The sequence below is a fragment of the Schistocerca serialis genome, chromosome 1 (assembly GCF_023864345.2).
Source record: "Schistocerca serialis cubense isolate TAMUIC-IGC-003099 chromosome 1, iqSchSeri2.2, whole genome shotgun sequence".
Lineage (NCBI taxonomy): Eukaryota > Metazoa > Arthropoda > Insecta > Orthoptera > Acrididae > Schistocerca > Schistocerca serialis.
The window spans coordinates 888,497,321-888,510,471 of NC_064638.1; the positions used below are offsets into that span (position 1 = coordinate 888,497,321).

Sequence of the window (13,151 nt, forward strand, 5' to 3'; positions counted from 1 at the left end):
GCGGTCACCAACCTCTAGTCAACACGCATCTCTCATGCATAAAGTTTTCATGCGGTCGTAATTCTTCGCGAATGAAAATTCACCTGCCCTCTTCTTCCTGGTCGTAGCCGACTGGCTTAATGGAGGACTGTACCCGATGTTATTATTTTGTAGCACATTCCATAAAATAATTTGGAATTTGACATTCACATTGGGTTGAAAAGCAAAAGAAAGGAATAACACTGCTGAACACTTCAGGTACACATTTATATGTAATAAAAAAAGCACTCCGTCGTCAGGCCACGAGTAGCCTACCGGGACCATCCGACCGCCGTGTCATCCTCAGTGGATGATGCGGATAGGATGGGCATGTGGTCAGCACACCGCTCTCCCTGTCGTTATGACGGTATTGTTGACTGAAGCCACTACTATTCGGTCGAGTAGCTCCTCAATTGGCATCACGAGGCTGAGTGCACTCCGAAAAATGGCAACAGCGCATGGCGGCTCGGATGGTCACCCATCCAAGTGTCGACCACGCCCGACAGCGCTTAACTTCGGTGATCTCACGGGAACCGGTGTATCCACTGCGGCATGGCCGGTGCCTTATATGTAATAAAGGATGAAGAAAATGCAAAACGGAAAATTTTATATCACTGCAGATGAATGTACAAGGGACGTTGGCAGCCACGTCTTTCTGCATCAATAAGTACCCCACCATCCACGCACTGCTTCCAGGTTGACTCCTTCAGAGTTCCACAAGATCGTCTCCATGACTTTTCCGGCTGAGGGAGCGGCTTTTCCTCGGAGGAGAGGTGGTGTGACGCCACTCCATGGCTTGCCGTTTTGTTTCTGGTTCGAAATGATGAACCATTGTTTCATCGGCTGTAACGATTTTCGACAAAAAATTGTCACAACCAGCCACGTAACGCGCAAACTATTCTGCGCAGACGGTCCTTTGTTGCTCTTTATGGCCTTTTGTTAGGAATCCAGTGGGACGCTCCTTTGAGTACCGCAACAGATGGACAAGTGTGTCGGCAGTGCCAACATAGATATCCAGTTGGGCAGCAAGGTATTTGTTTGTGATCCGTCGATCACCTCGAATGAGCGTCCACACTTTCTAACACTGCAGGAACCACAGCTGTTTGCGGCCAACCAGTAGGTTCGTGCGACTTTATTGTGATGATAGCACACGCGTCACCCAACGACGAACGATGGTTTTGTTCACTGCCTTGTCTCCATAAGTAGTCGGATACAGCGGGCACAGCCCCACCGTGCATTGTTGCCATATTTATTCAATATGGCAGATGCAAGATGGCGGCCATGGATTTGGCTATGTTGCAGCGGCCTCATGGCGGGAAGTAGGTCAACAGGGCTACCTTCACCAATTTAAGCCCTCTCCTCTCACCACTCATCACCTCCCCTACATCCCCCTCCCCTCACCCATCTGGAAACTGGCGGGAAGAGGACTGTATGTGCTGGGCTTTCAATAGGATGGACATAAGTCTTTTATTTATTTTGTGTGTAGTGTTGCATGGGGGCTTAATTAAGTATAATGCAAATGTTTTTAATTTTAGTAGCTGACTGTCCGGTTATGCAGTCTTGTAACCGGTTGGCCCTGACCAGTATTAATACGCAATCTGACTGCATAGAATAACAACAAAGAATGAAAGAAAACTTCCGTTAACACAATTAATTAATTAAGTCCCCAGCAACTATAAGAGCTACGAAACAACAAAACACAAGTGTAACTGTTCTCTGTGTGGAAGTGTGATTCAACGTACACATCTGGCACGGTTCTTCCTCAATAAAACAAGGTAATTTAAGCATCATTTACACTGAAGTAATTAAAAAAAACAGAAATACTATAATTGCACATAGAAACCAGAATTACACTCTAATACATGAACACAAGCCAGATGCTTTGTTGCCTGTACCTGTGACCAAGAGGCATTATTATTTAAGACATTTGAAATAAAGAAAAAAAATTATTCCCTTCATATATATTGACGAAACATACACTCTGATCATTACAACGTCCGCAATCGAACAGCATCGGCTGTCTAGCCCATCAGAACAACTGCATACAACATGCTCACATCTAGTCACAGCTACATCAGAACTCCTACTGCCCACTTCTCAATAAGTACTCTCCACGATGACTTCACGACAAGCACTCTACACTACGACTTCTCAGCAAGCACACCTACGGGAACTTCTGAACAAGCACTGCCAGTGGAGGCGGCTGAATAATACTCTTTGGCGCAATCTCTGGCGCTGTGACTCAGTGTAGCCACCTTTCATATGCCCCTCCTCCATGGGCTAGAATTTGATGGTATTTTTGCCAGCATTGGTGGTGTAAATACCACCAAATTCGTCCAAAAAATACAGACAAAAATTAAAAAGTAATATTAATAAGTAAATATCACATAACTAAATAAATTTTGGCTTTGCACTGACCCTTCAATAACCTAATATATAAAATACAGTAAGGAATACCAATGCTTGCATGCATATGATTTTACATAATAGTTTACACAAGTATCATGTGGTTAAACAATTCAATCAATAGCGTCAGCAATGACGAATAGGTGCAGGTAAGAGTCTCATGACATCTCATAAACAGTAAACACACAAAAAACAGTTTATACAAATATTCACATAAAATCCTTTCAATAGTTCAATAAACAAGTAGGACTCCTCAGAGTAGTTGACAGTTCCAACAGTAGCACCCAGCAATGATCAACAGGTGCAAATAGCAGTCTCATAACATTTCATCAGCAGTATTTAAACAGCTTCAACAGTGGCACCCAGCAATGGCGAGCAGGCGCAGACACCAACAAGTGACATTATGTCAGTAGAAGCAGTTCCATCAGTGGCACCCAGCAATGTTAAACAGGTGCAGACACCAACAAGTGACATCATTTCAGTAGAAGCAGTCCATCAGTGGCACCTAGCAATGTTGAACAGGTGCAGACAGCAACAAGTGACATCATTTCAGTAGAAGCAGTTCCATTAGTGGCACCCAGCAATGTTGAACAGGTGCAGACAGCAACAAGTGACATCATTTCAGTAGAAGCAGTCCATCAGTGGCACCCAGCAATGTTAAACAGGCGCAGACAGCAACAAGTGACATCATTTCAGTAGAAGCAGTCCATCAGTGGCACCCAGCAATGTTGAACAGGTGCAGACACCAACAAGTGACATTTCAGTAGAAGCAGCTCCATCAGTGGCACCCATCATGTTGAACAAGTGCAGGTAACAGTCCATAATATTCACTATCACTAATCAGACAGTTCATCAGCAGTAATTAAACATTTCCAAGTGGCACCCATCATGTGAACAAGTGCAGGTAACAGTCCATAATATTCACTATCACTAATTAGACAGTTCATCAGCAGAAATTAAACATCTCCTAGTGGCACCCATCATGTTGAACAAGTGCAGGTAACAGTCCATAATATTCACTATCACTAATTAGACAGTTCATCAGAGTTTATCAGCAGAAATTAAACATTTCCAAGTGGCACCCAGCAATGTTGAATAGGTGCAAGCACGAACAACAGTTTGAAGGCACACCCAATTGCTTTTACAAAATTATTATCAATGCTCTTACACTAAACATACAAATTATAATAAACACACAAATGATATCAAATAATTGTTATATTAAATATTACAAATACACAAATATCAGTAGACCTATAATATTTATGGGTGCCAGTGCAAGCCACAACAAACAAGTAAAATAATATTTAGGAGATGGGTCGGTACCAATTATTTGGGATTAGGAAAGGAAAACATACAAAACACACTCATCTTTCATCCACATTAAGTACTACTGTGTAATTGAATAGTGTTAACTGTGTGAATGCAATTCTGTCAAAATTTGATGTTCATCATGTGTATCAAGTAGTAGTGGCAGCAATCTATAACAGTCAATAATAGTTAGTCAACGTCATAGTCATCATGTCAAGACCAATGTTTGCCAAGCCAAATCAAATGTACGGTTGCTGAACAACTGTCAGTGTGCCAAGATATGCAAATACTTCCTCTCTCAAAAAAAAATAAATATATATACTGCTTAGTGATTTAACAAAGTGTGTGTGTAGACAATCTTCTTTCCACTTGAGTGTTCTAGTCTGCCATCTTCATCCTCCGTGTTCCATATAGACCAACAAAAAAAAAATGCTCCTCACCTACTTCACCTCTTATCCACCAAAACTCCAATAATCATCATCATCACATAATCTTAATATTTCAATAATACCTCTTACGTCGATACATATAAACTTTATCACCAATATCATTTCACTTCCATAACAACTCTTTCCTCTAGTCAGTCTCCTCGAACAAGTACAGACAAAATACTAGTGCAAACTTCAGTTTATCATCCCATGCAATCCGAAGACACAATGTCCACACACAACCTCTGTGTAGTCCACCTGAGCCAAATCTTCTACTCATTATGAATTATAAAATACATTTTGGTTACCCTGTCCATCATAAAATAAAAGAAATGCATACATGACCTCTAACAGCCTTCAGTTTGAATAACTTTCAGTAAGTAGGTGCGAGTACGTAGTATGAAAGATCACATAAGACTTCGAGTGAATAAATCGTAATATTTCACAGTGTGTACACCACTTCAAGAATCATGGCAAAACACAAGCAAACATGTGGAGTGTTTCTTGTGTCAAGTGTCACTTACTATTTCAGTTGCTCACGAAGAATGCAGTGTAATAACTGTCAATGGTCTAAACCTAGTGTTGGTATTTCATGTCGTTAGCTTCCTTTCTATTAGCATAAATTTATACCGCTTCCATAAAACCTCCAGCTCATGTGACTTCAATGAAGTTTCTTGTACCAATGTCGTTCGTAGCATTATAGCAGTTCATTTTCTTATCTTAAAATACACCCCTGGAAATTGAAATAAGAACACCGTGAATTCATTGTCCCAGGAAGGGGAAACTTTATTGACACATTCCTGGGGTCAGATACATCACATGATCACACTGACAGAACCACAGGCACATAGACACAGGCAACAGAGCATGCACAATGTCGGCACTAGTACAGTGTATATCCACCTTTCGCAGCAATGCAGGCTGCTATTCTCCCATGGAGACGATCGTAGAGATGCTGGATGTAGTCCTGTGGAACGGCTTGCCATGCCATTTCCACCTGGCGCCTCAGTTGGACCAGCGTTCGTGCTGGACGTGCAGACCGCGTGAGACGACGCTTCATCCAGTCCCAAACATGCTCAATGGGGGACAGATCCGGAGATCTTGCTGGCCAGGGTAGTTGACTTACACCTTCTAGAGCACATTGGGTGGCACGGGATACATGCGGACGTGCATTGTCCTGTTGGAACAGCAAGTTCACTAGGAATGGTAGAACGATGGGTTCGATGACGGTTTGGATGTACCGTGCACTATTCAGTGTTCAAAATGGTTCAAATGGCTCTGAGCACTATGGGACTCAACTGCTGTGGTCATAAGTCCCCTAGAACTTAGAACTACTTAAACCTAACTAACCTAAGGACAGCACACAACACCCAGCCATCACGAGGCAGAGAAAATCTCTGACCCCGCCGGGAATCGAACCCGGGAACCCGGGCGTGGGAAGCGAGAACGCTACCGCACGACCACGAGATGCGGGCACTATTCAGTGTCCCCTCGACGATCACCAGTGGTGTACGGCCAGTGTAGGAGATCGCTCCCCACACCATGATGCCGGGTGTTGGCCCTGTGTGCCTCGGTCGTATGCAGTCCTGATTGTGGCACTCACCTGCACGGCGCCAAACACGCATACGACCATCATTGGCACCAAGGCAGAAGCGACTCTCATCGCTGAAGACGACACGTCTCCATTCGTCCCTCCATTCACGCCTGTCGCGACACCACTGGAGGCGGGCTGCACGATGTTGGGGCGTGAGCGGAAGACGGCCTAACGGTGTGCGGGACCGTAGCCCAGCTTCGTGGAGACGGTTGCGAATGGTCCTCGCCGATACCCCAGGAGCAACAGTGTCCCTAATTTGCTGGGAAGTGGCGGTGCGGTCCCCTACGGCACTGCGTAGGATCCTACGGTCTTGGCGTGCATCCGTGCGTCGCTGCGGTCCGGTCCCAGGTCGACGGGCACGTGCACCTTCCGCCGACCACTGGCGACAACATCGATGTACTGTGGAGACCTCACGCCCCACGTGTTGAGCAATTCGGCGGTACGTCCACCCGGTCTCCCGCATGCCCACTATACGCCCTCGCTCAAAGTCCGTCAACTGCACATACGGTTCACGTCCACGCTGTCGCGGCATGCTACCAGTGTTAAAGACTGCGATGGAGCTCCGTATGCCACGGCAAACTGGCTGACACTGACGGCGGCCGTGCACAAATGCTGCGCGGCTAGCGCCATTCGACGGCCAACACCGCGGTTCCTGGTGTGTCCGCTGTGCCGTGCGTGTGATCATTGCTTGTACAGCCCTCTCGCAGTGTCCGGAGCAAGTATGGTGGGTCTGACACACCGGTGTCAATGTGTTCTTTCTTCCATTTCCAGGAGTGTATAAGGCAGTAAGCGTAAGCAAAACATGCAATAGCGAGTAAATATACCAGTAGAGAACAGAATGTCAAGCACAATCCCTACAACGAGGCTCTGCCAAGCGAACAATCTATAATTAATACCATAGTGTGACCTAAACTCCATGTTCGTACACCGTATATCAGCATTTCTATATACCAAATTAAAGAGTAGTTATGACAACAATCAAAAATGTATAAATATGCAATCCATACGCAAAGCAGCAAATATGTATCTTACATAATAAACAGGTCATTAGCATCATATCAGCATAAGCAAACAAATGTTCATATGTAATCTTAATAAGTAAACATGAAGGCGGAAGCAGATAAATCACAAAGTATAACTTACATACATAACCATATCAGCACAACTAATCAGGTGACAATTATAATTTAAATAAATAGGCACAGCAGGCACACAGTAAAAAAATATAACATCAGTGAAAAAGCAGAGCAGCCAGGCGATGCATAATATACATAAGTAACAACCCTGTTCATTAATCAATCATTGTCAAAATCAGATAACATAAAGTATAAATCACATAATATAAATATAAATATAAATATATTTTACACAATTGTGGAATGCGTACAGTAGAGGAACAGTTCGGAAATGACTGTATCAGCACGACTGTGAACCCTGTCACAAACTGTGACGCAATGGTTTGCGGACAATAACATTGCTCAAATGGACTGGCGTGTTAAGGGTCCCGAGCTGAACTCAATGGAACGTGCTTGGAATGAGTTAGAATGTCGACTCCGCTCCAGACACCGACGTCCAACATTCTCTCCTTCTCTGGTTTCTGCTCTTGAGGAAGAGTGGGCTGTCATTCCTCGACAGACATTTAGACACCCAGCGGAGTTCAAGCCATCATCCGAAGCCGAAAGCCGAAAGGTGGACACATCTCACATTATTGAGGATTAATGGGGGTCCGGATACCTTTGATCAGATAGGTCAGAGCCAGTTTTGAACGAAGGTGTCCTGAAGAACCATTACGTCTTTATAAACATGTTGACATCAGGAAGCTTCTGTCTCCTATTTTATGGATCATTACAACTTATAACTACTATTTTTATTACTATTGCAGTGCCATTTGAAAATGGTAGCTTCAGCTCATTGCTTCAAACTGAGTTTTCAAACCGTGTAGCAGTTGGTTTAGGAATCTGCTTAAGTAATCGATAGTTTACTTCTTCATTAGTAATGACTTACTTGCTCAACACGACAGCCAGCCATCAGATTTGCACTAAAGAGGAATATTCTAAAAAAAACGGCCAATTTAATTTTGGAATTTTGTAGGACGTGTTGTAGTTTACACTTTCAAATACACAAAGAAGCAGCTGCACTTCTATAGCGTTTGACGCAGATTGTGTTAGGTTTCTTCACAGTTTCAGTATTGTGAAAACTGTTTCTTTAGCACATGCGCCAACATGGCGTGATCGATGGCACACATGAGACACAATATTTGTAGCAAGCAAAATCTAAATCGTTGCCTGGGAGCTGTACTAAGTTTTTTGTATTCTCTGCGGGGTTGGTTTCGGGCATATACGGGGAGCATACAATTTAGAATCTGTTCGAAACTGACCCAAGTAACAGTCGAGCTTACATCCTACGGAAAGACTGTCTATCTGGCCCGCTTAAAAATAACATGAAGTAATTGCATCGTTAAAATACAAATCAGATAACAGCTGTCTGAAGACCCACGCGGTCAGGCGCAGAAATATGTTACGACTCCGTGAAACTAAACCCTATAGCAGGCAGCCGAATCTGTAAAGCAGTGGCTTCTTGTTTCTCTTGCTGCGTCATCCTCGGTAGTCATCGTTATTCTAGCACTGACATGCTGATCCTACACTTTGCTCACATGGTATCCTGTATTTCACTTATAATATCACTTCCGACGACAGGCTCTCTGATAAGGAACTCAGAGAAGCGCAGATCTTTCTATTTTCGTAGTCTGTTTTGTTCCGATAATACTCAGCGACTACGAATTTTCTCTATTTTTTTCCAGGTGCATTTAACTGAGCATAGTGTCAATGTTATCACATCTATCGCAAATATTGTTCCAGTTTTGCCTCACAAAGGATTTCTCAGACTCTTTTGGCGCCTTGTAAACAGTGTCGTGTCTGATACCCCGAATCGCTGTAAAAGAAACAAGACCGTGGACCAATTTAATCAGTTAATTAATTTAACTGTGACTGAACGAATTTAGTAATTTAGTTAGTTGATTTGCCAACAAGTAATTCACAAAGGACAATGAGCAAAATATCGTATATCGTGAGGCCCTTGTCAACTACAACCTTGCAATTAGACAAGCAAAGGGAACATCCTGGGAAGCATTCTGTGAGGAAGTGGAATGTGGATCCTTCACAAAATCATCGCTATGTACCAAATAATCCAGGAGGTATGTTGAGGAAGAAGGATGGGTAATATACAAAGACAGGGCATGAGACGCTGGAATTGCTCCTCAAAACTTACTTCCCTCAATATGCTCTGGCGGATAACACGGACCAGAATGTCATTCCTGAGAGATAATGGTTCTCAGACATTCGAAGAGAGAACTGGGAATTGGCCGAGGAGTGTGTCGAATCCAGTAAACTCCAATAGGCAGTGGGAACATTCCAATCATTCAAGTCACTTGGCCCAGATGGAATCTTTCCAGCTCTTCTGCAACAAGCAGAAGAGAATCTTATGAGAGTCCTATGCAGGTTATTAAGGGTTAGCCTAGCAGCAGGAATCGTAACCAATGCCTGAATGGTGTGAAGGTTATCTTTATTCCAAAGCCAGGGAGAATTGATCATACCAAGGCCAAGGATATGAGACCAATCAGTCTGTCCTCCTTCATCCTTAAAATATTGGAAAAACTGGTTAATGTACATGTTGGGGAGAGGAGGCTAACTAGGGCTCCTCTACATTCAAACCAACATGCATGTCAACCACGTAAATCATGTGAGACAGCTCTCCACCGGTTCATTGGGAAGGTGGAGAAAGCGCTTCACCTTCAGGAAATATTCCTCTGCATCTTCCTAGACATCGAGGGGGCTTTTAGTAACACAACTTTCGATTCGGTGGTTAGGGCAGCAGAGGTGCATGATCTAGGGACCACTATATGTAGGTCGACTAGGGCCATGCCTAGTGGAAGGAAGGTAGAGGCCACCATGATGAATGAATTAACACCAATAGAAGTTGTTCACAAGGAGTAGTTTTGTCCCCTTTTTTGTGGAATGTGGTGATGAACGAACTCATTGAGGAACTAAATTCCAGACAATGCTTTTGCCAAGGATACTCAAATGACGTCGTCATAGTAATAATGGAAAACTTACTGACACAGTCAGGAATATGGCACAAGGTGCACTAGATATTGTGCAAGATTGGTGCAGGGAACATGATCTAAAGGTTAATCCTAAGAAAACTGTTGTGGTACCATTCACGACATAGCATATCCAAGATTAAAGTTGGAATCTAAAGCTTTTCGATGAAACTCTACCAGTAAAGGGGATAGTGAAATAGCTAGGGGTAACCTTAGATGAGAAAGTAACATGGGCCCCTCACATTAAGAGCATCTACTCCAAGGAGAAAGGAACTCTAGTGAGTACTAGATGAGATTGTATCAAAAACTGGGACCTAAGTTCCAGAGGTATGCACTGGATATACATCACAGTGGTTAGACCTAGGATCTTCTACGAGGCCATAGTGTGATGGAAGAAGGTAAAACAGCAGGTTGCAGCTAAGGAGATTGCTAAGGTGCAGAGACTGGCCTACTTAGCCATAACAGGCGGAATTAGCAACACACCAACCACTGGGATGGAAACCATGCTGGACATGCCTCCATTACAACTATGTGTGAAGATGCAGGCAGCAGCTGGTGCATACAGACTCAAAACTAGTAAAAACTGGATCTCATTGGGATATCCAGATTCAAACACTAAAATAGTGAGTAAGGTAAATATAGGAATGGTTGGGGAAATGCCGACCAACTACATAATAACTTCCAACTGCTTCAACAAGCCTTACAATATAATAATTTGCAGCAAGGAGCAGTGGGAAAAACAGTTCGAAACCGTATGTGGGACATTGTCCGGTTCACTGATGGGTCGAAATCAGACCAAAGCGCTGGGGCGGGGTATATGGGATTCAGCCAAGACTGGAGAGCATCCCCTCTCTAGGAAACTGGCCTCCGTATTCCAAGCCGAAATCACTGCAACCAGGGGGTGTGTGGTGGAGAATGTGGGTAGATGCTACAAGGACCGTAGCATCTACATCTATTCAGACAGGCAGCCCTGAAATAATTGGCAGCTCCTGCAACAACATCTAAGATTGTTGTAGAATGTCACAGGGTTGTGGTAGAGCTAGAGGGAAGCAATAGGGTAAACCTAGTGTGGGTCCCTGGCCACTCAAGGATCGCTGGCAATGAACAAGCTGACAGATTGGCCAGGATGGGGGCAAAGACTCCATTCATTGGAACGGAACCTGTCCTGACAATCACCAAGGATATGACCAAATTAGAACTACGGAACTGGCTCAGAAGACAGCACGTAGAATACTGGACCAAGGTTTATAAACAAAAACATGGCAAAGTAATGATGCCAAAGCCATGTTTTAAAAGAAGCTCTGTAATCCTGGACTTGAACAGGAAAGAGATTAAACCCATGTTTGGACTGATGACCGGCCATGGGAATTTCAAGAAACACATACATGCAATGGGCATAACGGAAGAAGACCCTAAATGTAGTATTTGTGATGAGAGTGAAGAAACTGCATTACACCTAATCTTCGAATGCACTGCATTGGAGAGCAAGAGATATAGAATTTTCAGGACAACTAGACCTGAAGAAATTGTGACTAGCAAAGAACTGGTAAAGGGACTCCTTGCACTGTTTAAGGGCGTTGGTTGGCTTTACTAGATATACAGAGAGCGATACCTCACAATAAACTCGGTTTCGGTGCGGGCAGTGGTGGGTTAGGCCAAAGCTGTTTTAGCTTCCCTGCTAAAATCAAATCAACTCAAATCAAATTTACAAAATGATGTTGGACATATCACGTTAATAAGAATGGGATAAATAATGAAAACTAATTAATTCGCAAACCGAATAGTACAGACACGTTTAACTGGCAAAGGACTTTCTTATGATGTACAGTGTTTTCTTATACAAATCTTATAGAAAAATAAACCAATATCTTACAAATCGTATTACATTATTTATTCATGTTGTTTCACTTCCCACTACTTGCTTTGTATTATACTCCCACAAATTCCCCTTCCCCTCCCTTTTATCTCAAAACAAACGCCTTATCTTCTGCTCCGGTAGCTCACGCGGACACAATTGTAGCTAGATGAGTCAAATTTTAAATGTTTCGAATCAGAGACGATTCCAATCCTACTGAAATTATTCAGCAACAGTTGACAAAATTACCTGAAATTCACGAGCAAGCCCTTCGTCTGAATATCACAGAGTTTTAGCAGCAACTTTTGATGCAACACCCAGGAACTTTACTTGTTCATGAGACCCAGAAAATATTAGATACATGCTCCCAGGTAGATGCTATTTTCCTTGACTTCCGGAAGGCACTCGATACAGTTCCGCACTGTCGCCTGATAAACAAAGTAAGAGCCGACGGAAAATCAGACTAGCTGTGTGGCGGGATTGAAGAGTTTTTAGCAAACAGAACACAACATGTTGTTATCAATGAAGAGACGTCTACAGACGTTAAGGTAACCTCTGGCGTGCCACAGGGGAGTGTTATGGGTCCATTGCTTTTCACAATATATATAAATGACCTAGTAGATAGTGTCGGAAGTTCCATGCGGCTTTTCGCGGATGATGCTGTAGTATACAGAGAAGTTGCAGCATTAGAAAATTGTAGCGAAATGCAGGAAGATCTGCAGCGGATAGGCCCTTGGTGCAGGGAGTGGCAACTGACCCTTAACATAGGTAAATGTAATGTATTGCGAATACATTGAAAGAAGGATCTTTTATTGTATGATTATATGACAACGGAACAAACACTGGTAGCAGTTACTTCCGTAAAATATCTGTGAGTATGCGTGCGGAACTATTTGAAGTGGAATGATCACATAAAATTAATTGTTGATAAGGCGGGTACCAGGTTGAGATTCATTGGGAGAGTCCTTAGAAAATACAGTCCATCAACAAAGGAGGTGACTTACAAAACAGTCGTTCGACGTATACTTGAGTATTGCTCATCAGTGTGGGATCCGTACCAGATCGGGTTGACGGAGAAGATAGAGAAGATCCAAAGAAGAGCGGCGCGTTTTGTCACAGGGTTATTTGGTAACCGTGATAGCGTTACGGAGATGTTTAGCAAACTCAAGTGGCAGACTCTGCAAGAGAGGCGCTCTGCATCGCGGTGTAGCTTGCTCGCCAGGTTTCGAGAGCGTGCGTTGCTGGATGAGGTATCGAATATATTGCTTCCCCCTACTTATACCTCCCGAGGAGATCACGAATGTAAAATTAGAGAGATTCGAGCGCGCACGGAGGCTTTCAGACAGTCGTTCTTCCCGCGAACCATACGCGACTGGAACAGAAAAGGGAGGTAATGACAGTGGCACGTAAAGTGCCCTCCGCCACACACCGTTGGGTGGC

At 43.5% G+C, this 13,151-nt stretch overlaps 1 pseudogene; it reads right to left on the reverse strand.

The window, feature by feature from the left end:
• Positions 1-464: 464 nt before the first annotated feature.
• Positions 465-582, reverse strand: LOC126429250 (5S ribosomal RNA; annotated as a pseudogene).
• Positions 583-13,151: the final 12,569 nt, after the last annotated feature.